This window comes from Anolis sagrei, chromosome 1 (genome assembly GCF_037176765.1).
Source record: "Anolis sagrei isolate rAnoSag1 chromosome 1, rAnoSag1.mat, whole genome shotgun sequence".
In the NCBI taxonomy this organism is placed as follows: Eukaryota; Metazoa; Chordata; class Lepidosauria; order Squamata; family Dactyloidae; genus Anolis; species Anolis sagrei.
Window position 1 is genome coordinate 290,498,219 of NC_090021.1, and position 27,328 is coordinate 290,525,546.

General features: G+C 41.0%; 1 protein-coding gene across 7 annotated transcripts in view; it reads right to left on the minus strand.

The window, feature by feature from the left end:
• Window positions 1–23,628, minus strand: part of PAK6 (p21 (RAC1) activated kinase 6) — a 77,245-nt gene extending 53,617 nt beyond the window's left edge. For 2 of the 7 annotated variants that reach the window (XM_060760266.2, XM_060760213.2), the window contains exons 1-2: window positions 23,452–23,628; window positions 19,716–19,870 (exon numbers count right to left, since the gene is read on the minus strand). The gene's annotated coding sequence lies outside the window, so the exon portion shown is untranslated. Of the gene's footprint in view, window positions 1–481; window positions 1,125–19,715; window positions 19,871–23,451 lie in introns of those variants that run through there. The other 5 variants (XM_060760221.2, XM_060760273.2, XM_060760245.2 and 2 more) reach the window with 5 other exon arrangements.
• Between the last annotated feature and the right edge of the window lie 3,700 nt (window positions 23,629–27,328).

Here is a 27,328-nt window from a genome sequence, read left to right on the forward strand (position 1 = left end):
ACACACAAAGAGAAACCATAGAATTTCACAATAATAATTTGATTATAGTATATACGGATTAGCCTTGCCTGTGAAATCATACCAAAGAATTTAAACAGCATTTTTCAATTGCTTGGCAGTTTACAAATAAAACCAGGTTGCTCACAATTCTGGCAGACAAGAGCATCTCAGGAGGATAAGCAACTACTTTTGTTAGTAAATCTGAAATTGGTGTGCATAGCAGTTGCCCTTCAGGCAGAGAGACCTGCCTACATGGATGGGTATTTTCTTGTATATATACAGACAGTAGGCAGACATATTTCTTACGCACTGACTGCTTTTATGAAGCATCAGTTGGGCCATCTTTAACTCCTTCCTTGCTGCCATGTTAGCTACAACCATGCAATTTTCATTCAACACTCTGCATTGTCTGACAGTTTACAGAGCCAGCCACTCCCCACCTCAAAAATACAGTTACCACATCACCACATAACATATATACTTGCAGGTTCATCTCCTACAGGACTTGGAAGATGACAGGGTGAGAAAGGAGATTAGCCTTCTGGTAATGATGTCGGGGAGGACAGTTGCAAGGGAGAAGGAAGAGAGGACTGCAAGCAAACTCTAGTTCAGCCATTGAGCAAAGCTGATTGGTGGATGGTTGTTGCTGGGTTACAGGAGTGAAGATGGAGTAAAGGCCTTCCCAAAGGAGTTCAGCTTTCAGTTTCCTTTCTTTTTCCAGAATAATCCCTGAAGGGGAGAAAGCTGCACAATCCTCCCAAACGGCTCCCCCTCACTGTGCAAACCCACCGGTGCCCAGCATCTTCATCCTTGGCATTAGCCGATGCTTTTGTTTTGTCTCAAATGCAGATCCGCAGAGAAAGAGTTAATCCTCAGCAGCAAAGCAACTGGAAAGCTAAGATGTTAGTTGAAACTGACAAATCCAGTCCTCCGTAAGCAGCAAACAAATGGCATGTGAAAGCAGCAATCAGAAGTTGGTCTCAAAAAAGAAGCAAATCTAGCTGCACTCCCAAGCCTCTGGTCTTCTTAGGTTTGCTTAGCACCCACAATTGCCTCTCTGGAGTAAAGTGGGAATGAACAGGTTCACGCAAAGCGTCTCAAGGGAAATTTAAGAGAAAACAACAGGAAGGGAATGCAAGGAAAGGGGCGGGGGCCAACTTTGCATGTTTGTACAGTGCTCCGTTCACCTATCTGTGAGTTTGAGTTTAGGGCGTGGTGCCATAGTCACATAGAAACACGAGGAAGGCAAACGTTTGAATTTCAACCCACAGACTAATGCTGATGCTACAGCTTTGTGCTCATCTTCTCCACTCCTGTTGTCCCCAACAGTGGTTTCTAGAAAGGGAGAAGCTTGGCATTTGACTAAGATTTGTAGGGTGCCAGCTATGTCGTGGTTGCCCAACCCTTCCTTCTTGGTTGACTGACCTACTAAAACTTTGCTGAGATCATTATCTCTTCTCTCCCAATCTCCAGAGTCTGAGTGCCTGGAGCCATTGCTATTCCTAATGAATCTTGACATCTCTTCACCGTGTCAACCGGCTTGCAAATTTCTGGACCAACCCTGGATTTCTCATTATGCCTGGCAGAAGATCATTGATATAAATATATATTAGGTAGATAGTTTTCAGTAATGAATGTGTTTGCCTTGCAGATGCAGTGCTCATGATCTATTTCTTTCTTTATAATGTATTTGTGAGTGAAGATCAACATAATCCAAATGCTGCAACTGTGCTGAAGCTCAAGGCATACCACTCCAAGAAATATATGTATTTCTCTCCTACTAGACAATTGGTGAAGTATGGACTCACAATGAAAATAATGGAATTAGTAACATGTCTCAGGTAAGAATAAGCTCAGACTTCATTTCTTCCAAAGCCATCAACAAATAAATGGGTGGTTGGCTTATTTACGAGAGTCTGGTGTGAACAATGGACACTTAAACACTAAAGTATTTAGGTCCAAAGAGCTAAGATTAAGAATAGGAGTGCACATTTTGTACCTTGTTTATCTACCATAAGTTATTACAAAAACAACACATTTACTCAATTCAATTGACATTCTCTGCTTTTTGAGAAAATATAAGCCTTAGTTTTAAAAATCAGGGAATTGCTTCTCCTAAATACTGTTCTTTGCCAAATAATTTTGTAGAAGCCTCTGTACACTGTAGCCCCATCTACAGTGATCACTTACACTTAGGTCAGTGTAGAGTTGAATTGGCCCCAAGGCCGGCAAATGATGCATGGAACTAATCCAAGGTAATGTGAAACAAAGCCACGTTAATAAGGTCTTGCTTCACATTACCCTAAGTTGGAGAAAAAGTCTGAAAATCTGCCACAGAATTTGAACTTTCCCTCAACCTAGGGTCTGTGGAACAGTCAGGCTTTTCTGATAAGGAACCAAATGCAACTATCCCCACTACCATCTTGCGTTTCCTGGGCTTGAATACCCGAAGGACATGGGATGGCATTCCCCTTTCCTTCCTCTGTTCTTAATGTTGCAGCAATCTCCAGCTGTGACACGGGTCCTACCTCTCCATCATTGCATGCAGAGCTCTTGGCTGGGACAACAGAGCAATCTCGAAGGCTGGAGAGGAGGGAGTTTCTCTTCTCCTTGCTCCATTGGCACCCTGTCTTTTTAGCTGACACCACAGCATGTGATGGCAGACAGGTAGGACTTGTACTGTGGCCAGAGACCGTCATGACAGATATGTGTGGGACAGTCAAGGTGGCCACTGAACAGTGCCAGACCATGTTTGGCACCAGTGGACAGTGATGATTCCCTCCCACCCCCACAGCAACTGGGGGAGTCCCTATCTGGACCATACTGAGGGCCAAGCTGGCATTCGGCATGCCAGATCAGCCTTTGGTGATGGATCTGTGAAGATCTACCTCATCTGATGCACATAAAGCAGAAGTTGCTCATGGTACTGTAATTAAGAAATGACAATTTCCCAAAACACAAAAGAAGGCCATACAAGAAAGGAAATAGCAGCATGCAAGGGCATATTTCTGTAACATCTTTTAGCCCACTTGCTCTCCTGCAACAAAGATATGATTTGACAATTAAGCCTTTCTATGTTGTCTATGTTCTATTTATGCATCTATTACAAAATAAAAATTTGCATTCGTTTATTTTTGCTTTGCACTAGAAAGCCACATGGAAATGGATACAAAAAAGAGGTAAAAACTACTCTTTTTTAAAAAACCAGAATTGCTGGACTGGTATTGATCCAAGCTTGTATTTGTGTACTGTATGAACAATGAACTGCAAAAAAATCATCACATGGTAGAAATCAAAGAACAGTTGTGTGGGCCCATAAAGGGTCAGCTATGGTGCAGACTTCAGTTTTATTACCCTTCCAGAACAATTTTCCATGTTTAATATCTATACAGGAATAACTGCGGATATGACTATCCAGATAATCGCTGCCTATCTTGTCATCACTCTGAATGACTGTCTCAGTTTTGTTTTCATTTTTAAAGTTAAATCAATCATTGGCTACCACCCTCTCCCCTGTTTTATTTACATAAAATATTCTCAAAAACCAATGAGAAGTACTGAAGTATGAGACTGGAACTGGAAGGATGTGAAATGTGCAGAACAACAAAATACTTGAGGCAAAATCACTTGAGTTGCTGACTATGCTAGAAAATCTTGCAGAAACAAAGGTTAATGTTTTAACTTTGATAAGGCAATGATACAGATGTGATTCCTTGGTTTGCAGTGAAAACAATCCAAACATTTAGCAGTGTTCTCCATGGGTAACTCTGGTTAAAAGCCAACTATGTGCTGTCTTTCAATGCATTGATAAAATAAATCCGCCATTCAAATTGTTGAATTAGCACAGAAACAACAATCCAGACAGAAAACTGTTCCAACTTGTGTAATTAATTTCCCAGTAGCATTGGTATTAACATTTTTTTTTCAAATAAGAACTGGCTTCAAACTTTTGGAGGCAGGGACAATGAGGAACATTTTCTGATTATTATTTGTAATCTGTTGTTCTATGCTTATTTACCAACTGCAATGATATACAGATGGCAATGGGAAGGCTGCACATTTTTCCTCTGACAGCATACTTTTGCTCCTGCTTTTACAAAAATATATCCAGGGAGAGATATGTGCACTTGCCTTAATGGCACCTAGGCTCCCTTTCCCTTCGTCAAAATGAATCTTGTGTGATGGCTTTGGACTTTTCAGTAAATGCCTAAATGAAGGCTATTGTCTATAAAGGCAAATTAATGCTGACCTCAGGCCACTAAAATCCCACAGCAGTCATACCTTAAAGCAGTTTCTGCTTGCTGTTCATCAAATAGCGGTGGATCTACACTGACCCATAACCAAGGGCTGATTTGGCATTTGTATTACCATATATACTCATGAGTAAGTTGGCCTCATATAGAAGTCAAAAACAGGTTTGGAGTTCAAAATTATGGATTTTTATATGATCCATGCATAATTAAAGGGTCATTTCAGAGAGAGAGGGGTGTGCCTCAAGGAGCCAGTTTGCACCTGCCTGCTGCTGCTACCATTTTTCTGCTCAGGCATTCAAAAAGGCATGGTGTACTGTGAAATATATATTACTAGTGCTTCAGTTTTAGTTATGCCCTTTGCTGCTGTCTTCCTCCAGGGACTGATGAAGCTCCTTCCCAACTGGGCCACCCTCACTGGGGAGAATGAGGTTTACTTGTGAGAAAAGAAGTGGGAAATGTCTTCACTGGCTCTTTTCTGCCCAGGCATTCACAAAGGCTAAAAGTGATGCCACGGGGAAAAGAGGTGCTCAGACTGATATGGGTATAAAGTCGACCCAGTTTTTTGTCAATTTTGTTTTACTTATATACAAGTATGCATGGTAATTTCCTTCAGGACTTTATTAGAGATGCTTCGAAATCTGGAAATTGTGTTACTAATCCATATAGTAAATTACCTTGCAAAAATCAACTTTTCTTGTTCTGCTGGGATCCAAGACTGAAAGAGGTTGGATCAGGACAGCTGTTTAAAATATAGTCTGTACAGATGTGCTGTGATCGTGACCCTGCATAACTGTGGATGCACTGTAAAAAAAAGAGGCTACAGAGCACTGCTTCCTCTGGTTAACTGTGTAGAGTTCACATTAATAATCCATTTAAAATGCTCTTATGAACTGGTCATAAATGTGTCCCAAATCCCACAGGCCTGAGACCAAAATTAGGTATTAAGAGCAAATTCGACTGAAGCTGATAATGTGCAAGCTGATCTGATAAAACTGCATGGCTGAGAAGGATCAACCACCTGCACAGAGGCATGATTCTTCATACTGAGCAATTGTTTACATCTTAGCCCAGAAAATCTCTACTCTAGATTCTGCACAAAGGTTCAGACCATGAAGGCTGAAGTTTTCAAGAGTATCCAGAGCATCTTTTTAGTAAAAAAAAAAAAAACAAAATCTAGGGGACAAGTCATTGTACTTACTCGAGACAAGCTCAAATTTACATTCATACCTCATTCAAGTTGCCATTCAAGTAAGAACTCCATGGTCCTTCATATATAGACTGAATCTTCCTAGACAGCATGGGTAATTCTGTGAAATGCAGGTTAACAACTTGGGAGGGATACATAATCTCCACTTCTGTACTCCACTGAGCATTGACCAGAAGTATCCTCTGAAGTGTAATCTTAATAGTTTACATTCAGGGTGGAATTCAGTGCTGCAATTCCATTATAGGAATTAATTTAAAATAGCTGGAGGACTCTCCAGAACAGCATGGAAGATGATTGATTAACAGAAAGGAGACTACAGAAAGGGAAATATGCGAAACCAGAAAATACACAAAATATAGCAAATACACAAAATTCAGCAAGCATAACTTGATTTCATCCTATGAAAAGTTGTCTCAACTCATGTAGGCTCCTAAAAGACCAAAGTTTAGCATGATAGGTTTTAGGCATATATTTTCCACTAACCCTTTTTGAAACAGTTTAAAACACAGTTCTGGAAAGTAAGTCTAATTGTGTTTACTGTTCTTTATTTCCAAGAAATATATGTTTTGGTATTTAATTTCATTTGAATTTTTTTTTAAAAAAACTTGGCTTTATATTATATATTGTTCTTGAAATCTTTTGTTTCTTTTATGAAAATTATATTTGGGCAAACACAGTTTTAACCTTCTTTTAAGATAGTATATCTGTAAATACATGAAACTGTGAAGTCAGATTTAGGCCATGGATGAACAATTTGGTGCAGTGGCCTCAGTAGCAGCGCTGCGGTTGGTGCTGCCCTGTGTCACCCCCACAGACCTCACCCAGTACCAGGCCAGGCTACAATATTCCTGCTAAAATAACACAAAGTTTGACAAAAGCAGCTACCATAAAAAAAAAACCTCAGCTGCACCAAAAGTAGAAGCACACACTTGCAGATGAAATCGTGCCATTTGAAGCATCGTTGCAATCAGGTAATAATGATACCTCTGACCAGAGCACATACACACTAGAACAGTATTTCTCAACCTGTAGATCCCCAGATGTTTTGGCCTACAACTCCCAGAAATCCCAGCCAGTTTTCCCGCTGTTAGGATTTCTGGGAGTTGATGGACAAAACATCTGGGGACTCACAGGTTGAGAATCAGTACACTAGAAAGTTTAAAAAATCCAGTTATCCTTCTAAATTTGTGGTTTTGACTTTCGCAGATTTGATTATTCACAGATTTGACTTTAAATGTTTTCTTTAGGAATCCTCCAATGTGACACGGTGGTCAACTTTCTCTAGTTATGCTGGAGGACCTAGTGATGTCTAGAGAGAATCCTTTTCTAGGAATCTCTAAGTCCTCCAATGTGATCCTATGGGAAGCTTATAGCAGAATTTAACTGTAAAGTTATGCTGGAAGATCTAGAAATTCCTAAAGAGGTGTTCTCTTCAGTAAAAGAAAAAGCCAAATTCTTTTTTTCATGGTTTTTCACAGGGAACCTGTGCTCCTAACACCTGCAAATATGACTATAGTATAAAGCAAACTTTGGCTGTCCCGGTGTTTTGGACTTCAACTCCCACAATTCCCAACAGCCTCAGGCCCTTTCCTTTTCCCCCTCAGCCACTTAAGTCCAAAACACCTGTAGGGCCAAAGTTTGTCCATCCCTGGTATAAAGGATGGGGGATTAACAAATAATCAAGGGTGATATACTACGTATATTTCAGAAGAAATCATAGAGTCGTAAGAGATCATAAGGGCCATCTAGTCCAATTTCATTCTGCCATGCAGGAACACACCATCAAAGCACTCTAGATAGATGGCTATTCCTAACAGATGGCCATCCTTCTATTGCAGAGAAGGGAACTCCATCAGGCTCCCGGGTAGCATATTTCACGATTTAAGAGCTCTAACTGTCAGAAAATTCTTCCTATTGTTTGGGTGGAACTGGCAATACTACATCTGACCATTCCTTGCCTAAGAAAACCTTGAAAAATGCATTGGATCTCCAGAAATCACCAGAAAGAGTTCGTACAGAGATAATGGGATGAGCCACCTGCAATGAATCCTAGGTGCTGTAGATTACATTTTAGAGCAGGCATGGGCAAACTTAAGTTGCTGAGGGGGTGGGGGAAGGAAAGGGCCTGAGGCTGTTAGGAATTGTGGGAGCTGTGGGAGTTGAAGTCCAAAACATCTAGAGGGCCTAAGTTTGCCCATGCCTGGTATAAAATGTCAGCCTTGCAGGTATACTGACACAGTACATGTAATCTTGCCTTGCAAAAAAAAAAGGCTTTGTGGTTATATGTACTTTCCCTTCCTTCCTTTCTATACATGATCTTGTAGATGTAAATTACGTATTAGAATAATCTTTAATCTCTGTATTTCTAACTCTGCTCTCTGTAATTCATCGTATAGAATACATTGGATAGGTGTTTTATTTTCAGAATAAATAGGAAACAGCAAACAAAACAAAAACCTGGCTCTTACAGAGTATTCATGGGAAACAATGAATGCTATAAGACTGTCAATAAGACAACGCAGATGCTACTTAATGAGCCAGAATCTCCGGGGAAAACCTATTTTAGCTTACAGTAATCAAAGCTGTCATTATTAACTTATAAAAACACAGAGGTCTTTCCCTCCAATTCCACATTTTTTTAAAAAAATGTGAAAAGCCTATCAGCCTGGAGGAATAAAATCTCAAAATATTCACTTCATAATATAAACCACCCATTTCCAAAGGCAGACAACAAAATTGGAAAACAGATTTTAAAATCCTATTAAAATTACAATTAAATCCAAAATGTAAAAGCTGGGAAAATGTAAATGCTTATCATCTCGGTACAGCATGACGATTAAATTCTGCAAAGCTTCTGAAAGATGCTTACTTAGACTTGGGGCGTGACTCAGTTCATCTCTAGTTGACATGAATGTATAATCAGAAGCGGGGACATCCAAAACTTTCTCATCTGCTAATATCAACTCAAAAACAAACCACAGACACTTAAAGGAATATCATTCATACCTGCAGGTGAGAATAATCATATGCCACATTAGTAAGTAAGCCAGTGCAAAATAACCTCTTACACTTTGCCAGCATTCCAAGGGGAGAAAATATTTCCACATTAGCAAACAGCCACTGGGAATTTCCTTCTGCATGCCTCTGCTATGCAAACATTATAATTTTGATCCCAGGGGACTGTTTTGCATATTACTGAATATTAAATCTCACTTTACCACCTAAGGTACACTCAGCAAAAAAAAAAATCACAATTAGGCAAATGCTCAGACATAGATGATGGATGCATTTTAAAATATCTGTCCATCACATTCTGACCTGTTCTATATTTTAGTCATACAGTTTACAGTTGGATGTTTAAACAAGCCTTTGAGAATGTCTAGCTCCAATGGCCTGCAATTAATGACAAGGCACTGCACTTTCATCCCATGCCCTTGTTCCTTTGCTACAATTTGCACTATCCCATTCCCTTATTTTGTTTACAGTTGGCCATGTCTTACGGCAGTTGTCACTATATGTTATTGGATGTTGTTCCGAGTTTTAAATTGCTGTTTTATGTGCTATTGTACTTTTTTGTATTGTACTGTGTGTTTATTTTATGTGTTGTTTTTAGGCACCTTGTGTCGTATGTAAGCCGCCCCGAGTCCCTTTGGGGAGATGGAGGTGGGGTACAAAATTAAAGTAGTAGTAGTAGTAGTAGTAGTAGTTGTTGTTGTTGTTTGAAACACAACAAGATGAGTCCACAGCAGACAAGATCACTCTGCTGGCTGTTGTATTGGATCACATGTCGGACACTTCCCAAGTGTCTAGGACTGTGATGTATCGGCAAATAATGTGTGCAGATTGCAGTAAGGTGGCCTTTTGCAGATGGTAATTTTGTCAGTGCCAATTGTGTTTAAGTGCAGGCCAAGGTCTTTAGGCACTGCACCCAGTGTGTTGATCACCACTGGAACCACCTTTACTGGCTTGTGCCAGAGTCTTTGCTATTCCATCTTTAAATCCTCATATCATGTCAGCTTTTCCAGTTGCTTCTCTTCAATCCTGCTGGCACCTGGGATTGCAACATCGACAATCCATACTTTGTTTTTTAACACGATCGTGAGGTCAGGAGTATTGTGCTCCAAAACTGTTAGTCTGAATTCAGAAGTCCGAGAGTAGCTTGACATGTTCATTCTCTTTAACTTTTTCCGGCTTGTGATCCCACCAGTTCTTTGTCGCAGGCAGATGGTATTTGTGGCACAAGTTCCAATGAACCATCTGAGCAACAGTGTTGTTGTTGTTGTTGTTGTTGTTGTTGTTGTTGTTATACAGTTGGAAACACAAAGGCAATGAGGCCCCCAAATGTTAGGAGGCACAATAGAGACAGTCTCTATTTAATTTGCAAGTCAAATTAGGACATTATTTAGAAACATTACTTTGGACTACATATTATTTGAAGTACAGTTCTAAGATGACCAATAGCCCAAATTAATGACTTTTGAAAGATTTGAGCTCAGAGATGTACACATGTCCACTTTTAAAGATGTGACTAAAGATCAGACAATGGTTCAGGAGAAAGGAAAAAACATAACGATAATATAATGATTTCTGGGGACAAACCAAATCCATTTTGTGCTTTCATTACTCCCAGTATGTACAGTTTATTTTATGTTCACAGAGACATAGCTAAAAATATTGTATAATAAAGACAGTAGTGATCAACATTTGATCTGATCTGAGGACTCCAGTGGCAAAGTTGACAGTGGAGGACTCTCCTTCACTTTGTAAAAAAGAGTTTTGCAGGAGAGATTCCTGGTAAGTATACAAAAGATGGGCATTTGTTGAGTCTTGGACATAAGATACCTCTTGGAAATTAATTTAGTGATAATGCAAGTGCAAAATTAGACTTGTGTAGGAGAAGAACAAAAAAAGTTTTAAAATAAGCAACTCCTTGGGATTAAATGCTGAAGAGAATCTGAAATAATATGCTTCACTTGCTGAACAAAAACATGTGTTTGTTAAAATATACATTACTTTCTACTGAGATCGTATTGAGTAATTGAGGTTCAGAATATCCACTAGCAGTCAGTTGTGTACCTGGATTGCATAGATATCACATGAGAGGGTCAACTGGGTAAGATAAGGGTCAACTATCTTCTAGCAGAGTTATGAAGTGGACTAATAAATCAGAAGGAAATATATGAACATGTGGAAAAGAGATATTTTAATAATATTCTCTATCACATTGTATTAATAGGATGTCATGAGTATCTTTGTGCAAGTTGTCAAGCCCAACAGCCACCAGACAACACATACTACTTCATCACAGTAGAGAATGAATCCACTTTAAATCTGGTTTCTCCCTCCTGCAGAATTCTGGGGTTGTAGTTTAGTGAGGCTGTTAAAGGCTACAAACCTAAACTACAAACCTCATAATTCTGCAGGAGGGAGCAACCAGATTTAAAGTGGATTCATTCTCTAATGTGATGAGGTCCATAGAAGACATATGACAGGAACTAGTTGGCCAAGCATCTTCTCATTAAATATACTGTTATCAGTTCAACTGGGGAGCTGAAAAATAGCTGGCCCCCTTAAAAGTCAATTTAGATATGTTAAGAAACAAGCCAAAAAAGAGAAGCAGAGTTCATTTGAGCAGAAGTCACAATTATGCTAAGGACACTCAGGTTTATAGCTTCTTGTCACCTGATACAAAGTAAACAGTCAATACGTCTGAATTTTTTCTAGATTTGATAATAGTCTGGGTGAAGTTGAACACTCTGAAATTAAAATCTGACAAAATGGAAGGGCTGCTGATGAGCAGAAGGTTTGTCTCAGAGTCATCTTGAATATTGCAATAAACTCTACATGTTACTCTACTATGTTAAATCACCTTATTTATCTCCTGCCTTTTCCCCAAAGCTCGGACACTGCCCCAAGAGGAGGGGAGGCTAACAGATAAATTAATTGTTATTGTTATGTGAAAATAAAAACTTATGTAGACAAACCTATACAAAGAATTCTAAATGGCATTCTGCTCTGTGTATAATTAAAACAATTTAAAACATATTGTTGTAAAACAAAGGAGGCTGCGGTAGCATAGCAGGTTAAACCACTAAGCTGCAGAACCTGCTGACCAGAAGGTCTGTGGTTCAAATCCGTGGGACAGGGCAAGCTCCCATTACTAACCCCAGCTTCTGCCAACAAGCAGTTAAAAAACATACAAATGTGAGTAGATCAATAGGTACCATTTTGATGGGAAGGTAATGGTGCTCCATGCAATCATGCCGGCCACATAATCTAGAAGACGTCTATGGACAATGCCAGCTCTTCTGCTTAGAAATGGGGATGAGCACCACCCCCTAAAGTTGGACTCGATTACATTCAATGTCAAGGGGAAACCTTTACCTTTACTTTTATGTAAAACAAAAGGATAAAAGTGCACCCTTTTTGCTAAACAGTTAATTCCCAAAACTCTGTTGAAATGTTTAAAGTATTTGGCTGCTGACCAAAGGAAAACAAGAAGGAAGGAAGCCTCCCTAAGAAGGGAATTCCAGAGTCTTGAAATGGCCACCAAGAATACCTTTTCCGGTGTTCCCTCCAAATGTGACTACAAGAGTGGGAGAAGTGAGAGAAGCACTTCCTCCAAAAGAGCTCAAAGTTTGGAAGGATCATATCATCCTTCAGATAAGCTGGACCATGGCCATAGAGGGCTTTAAATCAGCTGTCAGAATTTAAGAGACAATTGGAGACCTATCTCTTCCAGCATTTTTAAACTATGAATTTTAAACCCATGTCTTGCGTTTACTGTATTTTAATTTTTGTTCTGTGTATTTTAATCCATGTTTTTTACAAGTTGTTTTATGCTTATGTGTTTTTAATTGTGTCGTAGCCTGCCTCAAACATCGAGGAGAGGCGGGTAATAAATAAATAAATAAATAAATAAATAAATAAATCCTAAACATTATATCAGATTGGGAACGAGAGGAACTTTTGCTATAAGTTTCCCCCAGTGTCAGTTAAGATCTGGCTGTGCCTCTACAAAGCAGCTGAAGTTTTGAAGAACTGCTTTCTGAATTCAATTTAAGATGTTGTCAACTGCATTCTGGACTCAGTTCAATTTAGTCCATAATGCTTTGGGGCCTGGCTATCCAAGTCTGTTTCTTTTTTCTTTTTTTGTTATGAACCTATCCACATATGAAGAACTTCTAGTGGTTCCCAACATTTGTTCCTTCCAGTGTTTGGGACTATAAATCCCAGAAGCCCCAGTGAGCTTTGCCAACTGTCAGGAATTCTAAGAGATGGAGTACAAAAAATCTGGAGGACCAATGGATAGGAGCCCATTTTAGAGAATATCATCACCTGCAGCATCTCACTTGAGCAGCACGCAGGAAAGGGCTGTCTTCTGTACTGCTCTCTGAAACTGCCCCAGATACTGATTTCTCTTCTGATTTCTCAGCTGTTTTTTAAAATCCCGTTTCTCTCCCTTCCCACACCCCATTTCCTCCACCATAGAAAACTTGTTTCAGTTGCTGTAAATGAGTTGCACTAAATTAACTAATCAGGAAGCAGTCTGCACCCTGGAAAGGAATAACTTTGCTCTTCCTGTTGGGATCAGAGTGGGGATATGAGTTGCTGATACTGCAGCCATTTTAGAGATTAGAATGGAAAGCCCCAGCTTTGTGATCACAAATCCCCTTTTGGCTTAGGAAAATGGAATAAATGTAACTTTTTAAAGGCTAGAGAAGTGGTAGTTTCTTAAGAAGATGTGCTTTGAATTATATAGCACCCTTAGAACTCTACACAAAATTCTCTTTCAACCTCTCTCCCAGATACATTGATTTGATGATAACGTATACCTAAACAACAGTAACCTCCCCTGAGGAATTATAGTTCACCAAGAGACAACAAATAAATATAAGGGTTTGTTTTTTTACTAAAAACCTTTCCCGGACATCCAGAGTTGCACAAGTTCAAGGTTTTAGAGCAGTGGTTCCCAACCCGTGGTCCGTGGACCACCAGTGGTCCGCAAGAATTAAAATATGGTCTGCGGCCTCACCATTGCGATACCTTTGCCTCGAAACCACGCAGCAATGAGAATGGCTGGTCTTGTGAAAGCCTCTTATAGTGCCAAGGCAACGGGGATGTCAGGAGGGGAGAGGCTGACAGCTATAGATTGTTTAATATTGTTTTCTGTGGGCGAGCAGATGGTGACTACTGGATGGCATACATTCTGTATCAGAAACTAGAGCTGATGTGGTCTGTCCAAGGCAATTTTCTGAATCAGCACCCCAAATAATCAAACCAAATCTAAACTGATTTGTAACACTTTTGGTACTAATGTTGGAGAATGGTCCCTGGTCAAGTGGTCCCTGGTCAAAAAAAAAGGTTGGGAACCACTGCTTTAGAAGGTCAGGAATGAACCCAGCAGCATTTGTAGTCCCATGAACTATATTGTGCCTAACCCTTCAATAAATTGTATCAATTTTATGATTTTATGTAACTTGTTTCTTTCAAACTGTATACTGTAGACATTTCTTACATGAAATGTATATAAATGGCTTCTTAGAAATGTATCAAAATGTAGCTGAGAGACAGCTATCTGTCTTTGACCCTGTTAAAATAATCTCCTGTCACTTCTTCATGGAAATAGAAGCACAGAGTATATGGATTCGTTAAGTCTTTTATTGACAGCCAAGCTCTTGATTACGCAAGATCTGCACCTTTGTTTGGCATGGAACTGGACATATCAGCTAATTAAAATCTCATCAGCACATCTGTGCCATTGTTTTCTCTGAACTGCACACTACCAGGGGGCATCTCTACAGCTGATTGGTCCTCTGGTCTGACCAATCCCTGGCTGCCATTCTCCCTGTCAAGAGAATCCCCGCCTGGAGGCAGTGACATCAATGGAGCTCTCAGCCAATCCGAGCGCAAGATCCTGACCAACCTCCTTTCCAAACAATCAGGGGAGAGAGCAGGAGGTTTGAATGGCAGTCAGAAATATATAGGATGTCTTGCATTTCTCTATATCTTTATGCTTGTACATTTTGAAGCAAATTGCTATACTTGCATCCTTTTTGGTCAAATTGTATTAAATCCTACTGAAATTTTAATATGATTTGAGGCTTGTCTTCAGCCTAGTGAGTTGGTTTCTCTGTCCTGGCCTTTATGGTTTAGCATACGCTTGCCAGGCTTGGACTTTCTATCCACAGCCCTAGCTAAATCACTTCATATGGACATGTATCCATATGTGCACATGCACACATACATACATGCAGAGAATATTAGTTTTCTTTCCTCCCCTGGCTTTCCTCAACAAACTATATACATTTCAAAATCCCTCTGTTTAAAATAGTGCAGTAGTTTCGCGTGCTCTTCCTAATTCATAACTTTACCATCTTGTTCCATGGCCTTTTGCTTATTCTCCAGTGTTGCACAGCCACAGGTGTCCCAGTGAACTGCTGAAGGGTATGAAAGTTCCCTCAATCAGTTCCCACTGTCTAGGCTTTTTGGAACAGTGTGAAGACATATCTTTCCAATTTGTTTTTACATTTATTGCTTATTGCGGTGATTGCAATGGCTTTATTGTTTAATTTGTTTTTTGTGATGTTTCTTAGCCAATTTACTGAGAAACAAAGATTACAGTGAAATAAATAAAACATGAGAGCAGAAGTACATTAGCGTAAAACTGATTTCTATTGTGTCTAAACTGGCTTTCAACAATTCAAAAAATGGGTTCATATCTACTGTCCTTCAACATGAAACATTCTTCAGCTAGAAAGATTATTCCTGTAACATTAAAGATCCTAGGTATGTTTCCCAAGAGACAGTTGCCATTGCACTTTTAAAATAATTTCTTTGAAAAGTACATCCCTAATCACTCATGAGATGAAAGAGGAATGAACAAAGATGTTGGCAGAGGAATGGTGCAGAGCAGGAAAAGGAGGAAAATTTTCAATATTCTGATGGCATTTTAATTTTACCAAAATAAAATTGGTAACAAAATAGTAATACATTAAACCAAATCAAGTCATTTCCAAGAACATTGTTTAGGAGTAGGAGTAGGAGGAGGAAGTCCTCTAGGTGAAGTCCTACTTATAGTCTGAGATGTTTGAATCCAGTTATTGGCCAGGCACCAATTCGTCAGTGTCATGCCAGCCGCAAGACCAGAATTGGGAAGTGCACAAAATTATACCCTTAATCTGGCACAATATCAGGTGCAGAAATGCAAGAATGTGACTGCAATAATGCAGATGAGTTGTTTCAGGAATGGAATTATCCTAATGGCTACCTGGACACCATATTACCTCATTATTTCTGAAATGTTATATTGACAGTCCTAGAAGTGTAGTCTCTGTGACAGGTCATCCATAATGCAACTGAAATATCGTAGCCAAATTTGATTACTTTCACTCCACACTGCATTTGAATTCAGCACCATGAGAGTTTATTATCCAGCCCAACTCCATAATATCTTTACATTGTGTTTTGTCAGTTTCATAGGGATGTCACACATCTCCTCATGAGTTGTTGTTCATGAAGAATGACTAACAATGGCTCAATGATAGAAAAGGTTATGAATAGTTTCTATTTAAATTCCTGGGATTTCACTTGTATCTTAAACAAAGAACAACAATCACTATTAATTAAGGAACATCTAGCTTTTGCTTGTCACAGGTTCTTGTGCCCAAGGAATATTGCGGTTGCTTCTGTACTCACCCAGCTTTCCCCGATAACAAAGACTGCCGTAATATTAGCAAAATAAATAAACACAGGAAAAGCCATATGTGTGTGTGGAGTAGGCACCAAACGTTTGCAAGAGGTAATTTCTAGAATTTGCAGCAAAAACGCCTTATTGCTCCTTTAATGGTTTGCTATAGTCTCTTTCATTTCCTCACCCACTCAGCACTCTTCATGGCAATGCAACCAGCAGCACAAGTAAAGACAAATGCCCCCTGAATTATTAAGATTTATGCTTAAAGTGGGAATTTGGGGAGATAAAGCTTTTCTTTTCCTAAAATGACAAATTAACCTATCAAAGTTTCCTCTCATAAACAGCCATAAAGAGAACAAGCAGTTAGCCACCTAAATTTATGGTTCTCATGTCTGCTGCTGTTGCTTCTGTGCAATCATGGGCCAGTTTGCCCAAATTGGTTACTGTCCAGTTCTATTTGATAACAAGTCCATGATAAATACATAAGTAAACTTGTATAGAAATAAGAGAGAGCATTTTAGTAGATTTTTGTTGACAAAAAAACAGTATGGTTGTGTCCCATTTGGGAGAAATGCATGATAGAAATCATATGACACACACACACATATTGAATGAGCAACCTAAGAAGTAGGTTTATACCAAGCATGGGCAAACTTTGACCATCCAGGTGTTTTGGACTTCAACTCCCACAATTCCTAATAGCCTACCAGCTGTTAGGAATTGTGGGAGTTGGAGTCCAAAACATCTGGATGGCTGAGGTTTGCCCATGCCTGGTTTATACCCATAAAAGCTCATGTGGAAATAACAATCAATTCATATTATGGTGATACACATTTCTTTTTTTATTTTTCTCCCCCTTCCCTCTTTTTATGCTGCAAGAGACTAACACGGCTACTTAGGTACAAACTGTGCTCACAACAGACTAAACTTGGAGCATGTGGCATGAGTAATTTGGTCTCAGATACAAATCCATCTGTTCCATGTGTAAGTGGTGCCCGTTCCTCCTACTCTCAGTTATGCATGCGCCTGAGGGAGATTCACAGGAGGCACAATCTGAGAATGCCTCTGCCTTGCTGTTCGGGAGGAGGAGGAAGAGCAGCGTCATGCCAGCTGCAATCCCAGCAGATGGACCCACAGCATTTGGCACAAAGGGCATTTTGATGCAAACCAAATGCTCAGGTGTTGGTCTATTGTTCCTGCTCTCAACAAACCAAGAAATTTAGGATCGGCAATTTCCCCTATGCCTTCAACACATGAGGCTTGTAATCCATGAGGGAAACTTCAAGTCACCAAATATAATATAATAATAACTTAATTTTTATACCCTGCATCCATCTCCTCTAAGGGACTCGGAGCGGCTTACAAAGTGACAAGCCCAGAGAGCACAAAGTTAAAAACAGCACAATAAAATGGCATCAAAACAAACCCAAATAAAACATATCACAATAAAAATAACATCATAAAAACAGTAACATACAGAATGATAAAAGTGCTGCATTCAGAAGGCTCTGGGTTTGTGCAAATTCCTAGATAGAACTAAGGGAATGTGCAAAATTCAGAAAGACAGGGCTGGGAGGATAATGCTCATGGGCATTAAAATGTCAGGATGGTAGAGCGGAGGGCTAGGTAACATTGGGCCAATTCTTTGGAACTGCCTAGTCAAAGGCACAGCAGAACATCCATGTTTTTAGGTTCTTGCAGAAGGTGGACAATATAATATAATAATTATATTATTATATTAATTTATACCCCGCTTTATCTCCCCCCGAATAAGCCTCCTGGTGGCACAGTGGGTTAAACCTCTGAGCTGCTGAATTTGCTGACTGAACGTTTGGCAGTTCGAATCTGGGGAATAGGGTGAACTCCTGCTGTTAGGCCCAGCTTCTGCCAACCTTCGAAAACATGCAAATGTGAGTAGATCAATAGGAACCACTTCTGCGGGAAAGTAACAGCATTCCATGCAGTCATGCTGGCCACATGACCTTGGAGGTGTCTGCAGATAATGCCGGCTCTTCAGCTTAGAAATGGAGATCAGCCCCACTCCCCAGACTTAAGATCAGGGAAAACCTTTACCTTACCTTATCTCCGGGAAAGGGGACTCAAAGTAGCTTAACATAAAAGCATCATCATAACCATTTAAAATATACAAAAATACGAACATTAAATTGGATTAAATATCAAAAGTGTTTAAAAATTCCCAGTTAAAAGCCATTAAAATAAATTCAAAGTTCAAACAAATATAAAATATTGTTTTGAAAATGGAAAATCTGTGCATGTACCAGCCAATCCTGAGCTGGCCCAGCACCAGCAAGGACTATTTCATATTGCTGTTTGAAAATGTTGCAACTGTAATTTTGAGAGCTTAATTTTATTCCAGCAGTATTTCAGCAATATTCCTTCTCATAGTCACTTATTACTCTTTGAAACACTCAAACACAGGGGAGCTCCAGACAAGAAACAATCAGGGACAGCCAATCACTTCTCAACAAAGGACTCCCCCAGGCAGTAACAAGCCACACCTAAAAACTGACAGGCCATCAAATGCTAATCAAGGTGGCCAATTGAAACATTCACACGTAGCTCCAACAGACAAGAGTTCCTAATCTCACCCTGGACTTTCCACAGATACATAAACCCAATTTTCCTAGTTTCCAACAGACCTCACAACCTCTGAGGATGGCTGCCATAGATGCAGGTGAAATGTCAGGAGATAATGCTTCTAGAACATGGCCATACAGCCCGAAAAACCTACAACAACCCAGTGATTCCAGCCATGAAAGCCTTTGCCAATACACTCATCTACTTGGTTCAATGAGGATCTACGTTCTATTAGCCAGAATATGTATTAGCAGAAATCTGTTCTATTTTAAACAAATTATACAAAGCATAGGAATCTGGAACTTAATCTCAGTAGTCATTTTATTCTTAATCCATTTAACCAGTTTGAGGCATTTCCAGTAACCACCTCCCAAGGAAATAGTACATTTACAAATGAAGCTCCCATTTAAAAAATGCAATTTTCTGTATCCTTATACTCCAGAATAATATGGATTACATAGGAAATCTGTTCAGGTGACTTAAATGAGTTTCCCATTCTCTTGATACTATTGCATTTTAAATCAGACCTCGGAGCAAGTAAAAATCCATTCACAAACACTACAGAAACTATCTTTATTTCACATCCTTTGCACACCCCATACTGTTTAAATATAGATGAAGATTCCCCACTCTAATTTTATTAAATTCATAGACTAGTTGAGCAACAGCTCCTATAGTACTTATTGGTCCAATTATTTGGGCTAAAGTCTCGACAGTTAGATCAGTGCTATTCAAAGTGGTGGGTTCATGGATTGGTGCCAGTCCACAAACCAACAGCTGCCCATCCCTGGAAAGTTTCCAGGAAAGAAAGAAACCATTATAGACACTGAAACAAATAAAACAACAGGTCCTGGCTCATTGGGGGCAAAACTGCCAGTCCCTTACATCTGATAGATAAACTTAAATAATGCTTATTACGGTCTGGTAAAGCTAAAAACGGGCATTATAGGGTTAAAACACTTACCTTTTGCCTCCACCTACTGATGATTTTAGGTCTGGAAAATGGTTCCCATTGGTTGATTCAAATTCTTAACCAGAGAAAAGTATGTAAAGCAACAGCACAGATTGTGTTGGCACTCATCTTTCCCAGGACACACGCAACCCTCTTTAGATATCCTGCTAAAAAGAAGGAAAAGTTTGCATCAGACCTACATCCAAGAAACAGAAGTGAAATCACAAGTGTCCTCAAATCAAATCCTTGTGAGGAAAATCCATGTCCCCTTCTTCGGGAAAGTCACTTTTTGGAGTACAACTCCCTAAATACCAGGAGAGGATCTGGGAACTGTAATGTTCCCAATACCCCAAAGACAGCAGAGCCTCTCTGATGTACTGAAGCTAACCTGAATCAGCTGTGGTTAGCATTTGGATGGGAGACCTCCAACAAATCCTTGTAATATAGCTGTTTCTGAAATGTAGCTGTAGACTATAATTCAAAAAAAGACACAGAGTCCTAGAGTTAGAAGGGACCCCAAGGGCCATCCAGTCCAACCCCATTCTGTCATTTATTTATTTATTTGCCCTCTTTATACCCTGCCTTTCTTAACCCCATAGGGGACTCAAGGCGGCTTATATAGATAGCCAATGATTCGATGCCACGTAAACATACATACATAGTAAAATAAACACACACACACATATGCCATGCAGGAACACTAAGACAAAGCACTTCTGACAGATGGCCATCCAGCCTCTGCTTTAAAACTTCCAAAGAAGGAGACTCCACCACTCCCTGAGGTGGCATATTCCACCACCGAATAGCTCTTACCATCAGGAAGTTCTTCCTAATGTTTAGGTGGAACTGGCAAAAACCACCTCTGAGTATTCCTTGCCTAATAAAACCCTATGATAGACACGGTTTTTCAGAAAATGTCAGAAGACTGTGAGCTGTGAGCATAGAGATAGCTGTGTCTTGGATGGGAGACCTCCAACGAATCCAAGGTTCTGTAGGTTACATTTCAGAGGAAGTCATGCAGTCAGAGTTGGAAGCGACCCCAGGGGCCAACCCATTCCAATCCCCTGCCAGGCAGGGACACACAGTGAAAGCACTCCAGACAGATGGCCATCTAACCTTTGCTTAAAAATCTCCATAGAAGGGGACTCCACCACACTCCCAGACAGTATATTCCAATATTCAACAGCTCTAACCATCAGGACATTGTGTTGACAAAGGCTTTCATGGCTGGAATCACTGGGATGGCTGCCATATATATGGGTGAAATGTCAGGAAAGAATGCTTCTGGAACATGGCCATACAGCTCACAAAACTCACCGCAACCCAACATCAGGACATTCTTCCAAACGTTTAGGTGGCACTGGCAAAACCATCTCTGACCATTCCTTGCCTAAGAAAACCCTATAAATCCATGGGGAAAACATCAATGGACTTGAAGCTGTGTGCACAGAAATAGCTAGTACTAGGATTAGAGATTAAAAATAATCCAAGGTGATCTATACTATGTATAGTTCACAAAAATCATAGAAACCTAGAGTCAGAAGAGATCACAAGGATCATCTAGTCCAGTGTTTCTCAACCTGGGGGTTGGGACCCTGGGGGGGGGGTCACAAGAGGGGTGTTAGAGGGTCACCAAAGACCATCAGAAAAATGTTGGTCATGGGAGCTCTGTGTGGGAAGTTTGGTCCAATGCTATCCTTGGTAGAGTTCAGAATGCTCTTTGATTGTAGGTGAACTAAAAATCCCAGCAACTACAACTCTCAAATGACAAAATCAATCCCTCCCTCAACCTCACCAGTATTCATATCAGGTATTTGTGCCAAATTTGGTCCAGTGAATGAAAATGCATCCTGCATATCAGATATTTACATTACAATTCATAACAGCAGCAAAAATGAATTATGAAGTAGCAACAAAAAAAATTTTATGCTTGGGGGTCACCACATGATGAGAAACTGTATTAAGGGGTCATGGCATTTGGAAGGTTGAGAATCACTGATCTAGTCCAACCTCATACTGCCATGCACGAACACTTTATCAAAGCACTCCAAACAGATGGCCACTCCTAACAGATGGCCATCCTCCTTCCAGAGAGGGCAAGTCCATCAGGCTTCTGGGCAGCATAATTCACGATTGAACAGCTCTAACTGTCAGGAAGTGCTTCCTATTGTTTAGGTGGAACTGGCAATACTACATCTGACCATTCCTTGTCTAGAGAAAACCTTGCAAAATGCATTGGATCTCCAAAAATTGCCAGAGGGCTTGAAGGAGTGAACAGAGAGATAGTTGGATGAACAACCTCCAATGAATCGTTCATCCAACTGTAGGTTATATTGTAGGTTATATTGTAGGTGCTGTAGGTTATATTGTAGAGCAGGCATGGGCAAACTTGAGCCTTCCAGGTGTTTTGGACTCCCATAATTCCTAACAGCCTCAGGCCCCTTCCTTTTCTGCCTCAGCCACTTAAGCTGAGGGTTTTCTTATCAGTCCATTCTTCTAAAACAGATATGAGCAAACTTGAGCCTTCCAGGTGTTTTGGACTTCAACTCCCATCATTCCTAACAGCCTCGGGGCCCCTTCCTTTTCCCCTAAGCTGTTTAAGCAGAGGGTTTTCTTATAAGCAGAGGGTTTTCTTATCAGTCCATTCTTCTAAAACAGATATGAGCAAACTTGGGCCTTCCAGGTGTTTTGGACTTCAACTCCCATCATTCCTAACAGCCTCAGGCCCCTTCCTTTTCCCCCTCAGCCGCTTAAGCTGAGGGTTTTCTTATAAGCGGAGGGTTTTCTTATCAGTCCATTCCTCTAAAACAGATATGAGCAAACTTGAGCCTTCCAGGTGTTTTGGACTTCAATTTCCATCATTCCTAACAGCCTCGGGCCCCTTCCTTTCCCTCCTCAGCCGCTTAAGCTGAGGGTTTTCTAACCAGTCAATTCCTCTAAAACAGATATGAGCAAACTTGAGCCTTCCAGGTGTTTTGGACTTCAACTCCCATCATTCCTAACAGCCTCAGGCCCCTTCCTTTTCCCCCTCAGCCGCTTAAGCTGAGGGTTTTCTTATAAGCGGAGGGTCTTCTTATCAGTCCATTCCTCTAAAACAGATATGAGCAAACTTGAGCCTTCCAGGTGTTTTGGACTTCAATTTCCATCATTCCTAACAGCCTCGGGGCCCCTTCCTTTCCCTCCTCAGCCGCTTAAGCTGAGGGTTTTCTAACCAGTCAATTCCTCTAAAACAAGTATGAGCAAACTTGAGCCTTCCAGGTGTTTTGGCCTTCAACTCCCATCATTCCTAACAGTCTCAGGCCCCTTCCTTTTACGTGGCTGAGGGGGAAAAGAAAAGGGCCTGAGGCTGTTAGGAATGGTGGGAGTTGAAGTCCAAAACACCTGGAAGGCCCAAGTTTGCTCATACCTGATTTAGAGGAAAGGCCTGATAAGAAAACCCTACGGAATTCAGAGGAAGGCAGTGGCAAAACCCTCTCTGTTTATTCCTTGCCAAGAAAGCCCTGAAGAAATCCATGGGGTCTCTATTAAGAGTCGCCAGGGGACCTGAAGGTAGAGAGAGGGGGAGAGAGGGAGTCCCATGAGGAACTTTTCCCAAGCTCTGCAAAAGAGGGAAGGCGGCACCTCAACATTTCCTCATTTGCCGAGGGTCCGAACACGTCGCAAATCTCCATCCGCAGAAGCGAAGGCCACCACCAAGCAGCCAGCCCAAGCCTCCCTTCCCTGCCGCGAATGCCCAGGAGCCTCTCACCTCCAAGTCTCTCCTGCTTTTCCTCGGGGAGCTCCTTCCCTCCAAGTCTTGCCTGCCTCTCGCGGGCTGCAGGCTGCTGCTTGTCTGGGGAGGAGGGAAAGCAACATCCCTCGCTGGAGGCGAACATCACATTCCCCACAACCCTCCTCCCTTGAGCTTCGGGTGGAGAAGGAAACACGCGCAAGAAAGGCGGGGAAAGAGAGGGACACACACAGGTCGGCGCGCGCCTTGGGACGCCTCCACGCTTTGGCACCGCTTCAATGGGAATGGAGTCACTGGAGGGGGTGGGGGGGGGGTGCTTCTACAAGGTCTTGAGCCCTGGGTTGTTGTAGGTTTTTCGGGCTATATGTCCTAGAAGCATTCTCTCCTGACGTTTCGCCTGCATCTACGGCAGGTATCCTCAGAGGTTGTGAGGTTTGTTGGAAACTAGGAAAATAGGGTTTTTATATCTGTGGAAAGTCCAGAGTGGGAGAAAGAACTCTTGATCCTTCTCTGGGGAAGACTGCCAGAGCTTCTCCAAACAACTCCCACTATTCTATAGCATGAAGCCCATCTATTAAAGTGGGGTCGAACTGCATTAATTCTACAATTTAGATGCCCCCAAGGTTGCTGGCTGGTAACCTTGTTGTTGTTCAATGTATTGTTGAAGGCTTTCATGGCCGGAATCAGTGGGTTGATGTAGGTTTTTCGGGCTGTAGGACCATGTTCCAGAAGCATTCTCTCCTGACATTTCACCCACATCTATGGCAGGCATCCTCAGGGGTTGAGGAGTCTGTTGGAAACTAGACAAGTGGGGTTTATTTATTTTTTTACGACATTTATATGCCACCCTTCTCACCCCGAAGGGGACTCAGAGCAGCTTACAAGATATATATACATACAATATATTAAATTATTAGCATAGTACAATATCAGTATTATATATTACTATATTGTACTACTACGAGAAGATCCAACCAGTTCATACTTCAGAAAATAAAGCCCAACTGCTCATTAGAGGGAAGGATAGTAGAGGCAAAGATGAAGTATTTTGGCCACATCATAAGAGGACAGTAAAGCTTAGACAAGATAATTATGCTGGGGAAAATGGTAGGAAAGGGGAAGAGGGGACAACCAAGGGCAAGATGGATGGGTGGTATCCGTGAAGTGACTGCCTTGACCTTGAAGGAGCTGGAGGTGGTGACGGACAACAGGGAGCTCTGGTGTGGGCTGGTCCATGAGGTCACGAAGAGTCTGAAGCGACTGAATGAATGAACAACAACATATTGTAATATTATTAGTAATGTTACATGTAATATTATATATATATATATATATATATATATATATATAAAACATTGTATTATTATTAGTAGTATTATATATCTGTGGAATGTTCAGGGTGGGAGAAAAAAACCTCTTTGTCTGTTTGAGGTAGGTGTGAAGGTTTCAATTGACTACTTTGATTAGCATTTAACGGCCTAGCAGTTTCTTACTGCCTGGGGGAATCCTTTGTTGGGAGGTGATTAGCTGGCCCTGATTGTTTCTTGTCTGGAATTCTCCTGTTTGGAATACCCCTATATTAATTCTACAATACAGATGCCCCCAAGGTTGCTGGCCAATAACATCATCATCATCATCATCATCATCGAATCATAGAACAGCTCTCACAGTTAGCAAGTTCTTCCTAATGTTCAGGCAGAATCTCCTTTCCTGTATTTTGAAGCCACTGGGACCACCTTGACTGGCTTGTGTCAGAGTCTTTGCCATTCGATCTTTAAATCATTGTATCATGTAAGCTTTTCCAGTTGCTTCTCATAAATTCTGCCATTGCCTGTGATTGCAATATCAGAGATCCATACTTTCTTTTTTCCATGGATCTTGAGGTCGGTAGTATTGTGCTCCAAAACTCTGTCAGTCTGAATTCGGAAGTCCCAGAATAGATTATAATGAGGCAGAAAAAATGAAATGCAAAGATACAGAATGGGGGACGCCTGGGTCAACAGCAGTACGTGTGAAAAAGATCTTGGAGTCCTTGTGGACAAGTTAAGCATGAGCCAACACTGGGATGTGGCAGCCAAAAAAGCCAATAGAATGCTGGCCTGCATAAATAGGAGTCTAGTGTCTAGACCCAGGGAAATCGTGCTACCCCTCTATTCTTCCTTGGTCAGAACACATCTGAAATACTGTGTCCAGTTCTGGGCACCACAATTGAAGGGAGATGTTGACAAACTGGAATGTGTCCAGTGGAGGGCGACTAAAATGATCAATGATCTGGAGAACAAGCCCTATGAGGAGCGGCTTAAAGAGCTGGGAAGAGGAGGCTGAGAGGAGACATGATAGTCATGTATAAATACGTGAGGGTGAGTCATAGGGAGGAGGCAGCAAGCTTGTTTTCTGCTGCCCTGGAGACTAGGACGTGGAACAATGGCTTCAAACTACAGGAAAGGAGATTCCATTGAAACATTAGGAAGAACTTCCTGACTGTGAGAACTGTTCAGCAGTGGAACTCTCTGCCCCGGGGTGTGGTAGAGGCTTCTTCTTTGGAAGCTTTTAAACAGAGGCTCAATGACTATCTGTCAGGGTTTCTTTGAATGCAATTTTCCTGCTTCTTGGTAGGGGGTTGGACTGGATGGCCCATTAGGTCTCTTCCAACACTATGATTCTATGATTCTACATATAAGGTAAAGGCTTCCCCTGACATTAAATCTAGTCACGTATGACTCTGGGGGGTGGTGCTCTTCTCCATTTCTAAGCCAAAGAGCCGGCATTGTGTGTAGACACCTCCAAGATCATGTGGCCAGCATGACTGCATGGAGTGCTGTTACCTTCCCGCAGAAGTGATGTCTTTTGATCTACTCACATTTGTATGTTTTCAAAAGTTGGCAGAAGCTGGGACTAACAGCAGGAGCTCACCCCATTCCTCAGATTGGAACCGCCGAACTTTCGGTCAGCAAGTTCAGCAGTTCATCAGTTTAACCTGCTGCACCACCAGCGGGCCCATATACTATACATACATATACATATATGGTTTTCCTCCAGAATTGCATCCACTCAATTTAGTTAAAATTGAGATAACCACTTAAAAATGGATCCCCGTGCCCAAAAATGCAATGCTTTTCTCCCAGTTGTCAATATACTTTGTACATCCCTGGAAGAAATTTAGAAGTGGCTCAAATACTAGAGTTGGACTCTGAAAGGCCAAGGTCCAAATCACCACAAGGACAGCTTTCCCAGAAATCAGAGCTGTCTTGAAAACACATAACAACAAGCTGTATCGGGAGGGAATCAGTTCAAAGAGAATTCTTCATTTTAATTTTAGCACATGTGTTATATCCAAGTACAAACTATTTTTATGAATGGTGAAAAAAGAATAAACTTGGCAGCTTGGTACAGTCTGAATTTGTTTGGTAATGGAGAGGAATTAAATCCCAGATTGACAAATTGGAAAAGAAAAAGGGAAGGAAAGCGGGAGGGAGAAATAAGTCAGAAGTGAGTCATTCTTGAGCCTTCTGCTTAGTCACCTGTACATCTTCTCTCCAGGCACACAAAAGTGAGAGCTGATGCCCACCCACTTCCTCACTTTGACAAGGATAGTTATTAAAAATGGGGAGGGAGGGAGAGTGGAAAATATTGCTTTAAAACTGTAAAAATAGAAGCAACCTTTCCAGTTCTGACAGCGGGCCCACTGCCTTTGCTCCTCCCACAGATCCTGTCCCGTCCTCCTCTGTTTTATTTCTCAATTACATCAAGAATCAACTTGTTCGTTGTAGAGCATTACATTTCCCAAATGTTGCCTGGTAATTTTGACCTGGTAGGAAGTTGCCATGGGGAAGAGGATGATGTCATGAGCACAGAAAGCCCTGGATTTACACATAAAACAGGAACAGATCTATTT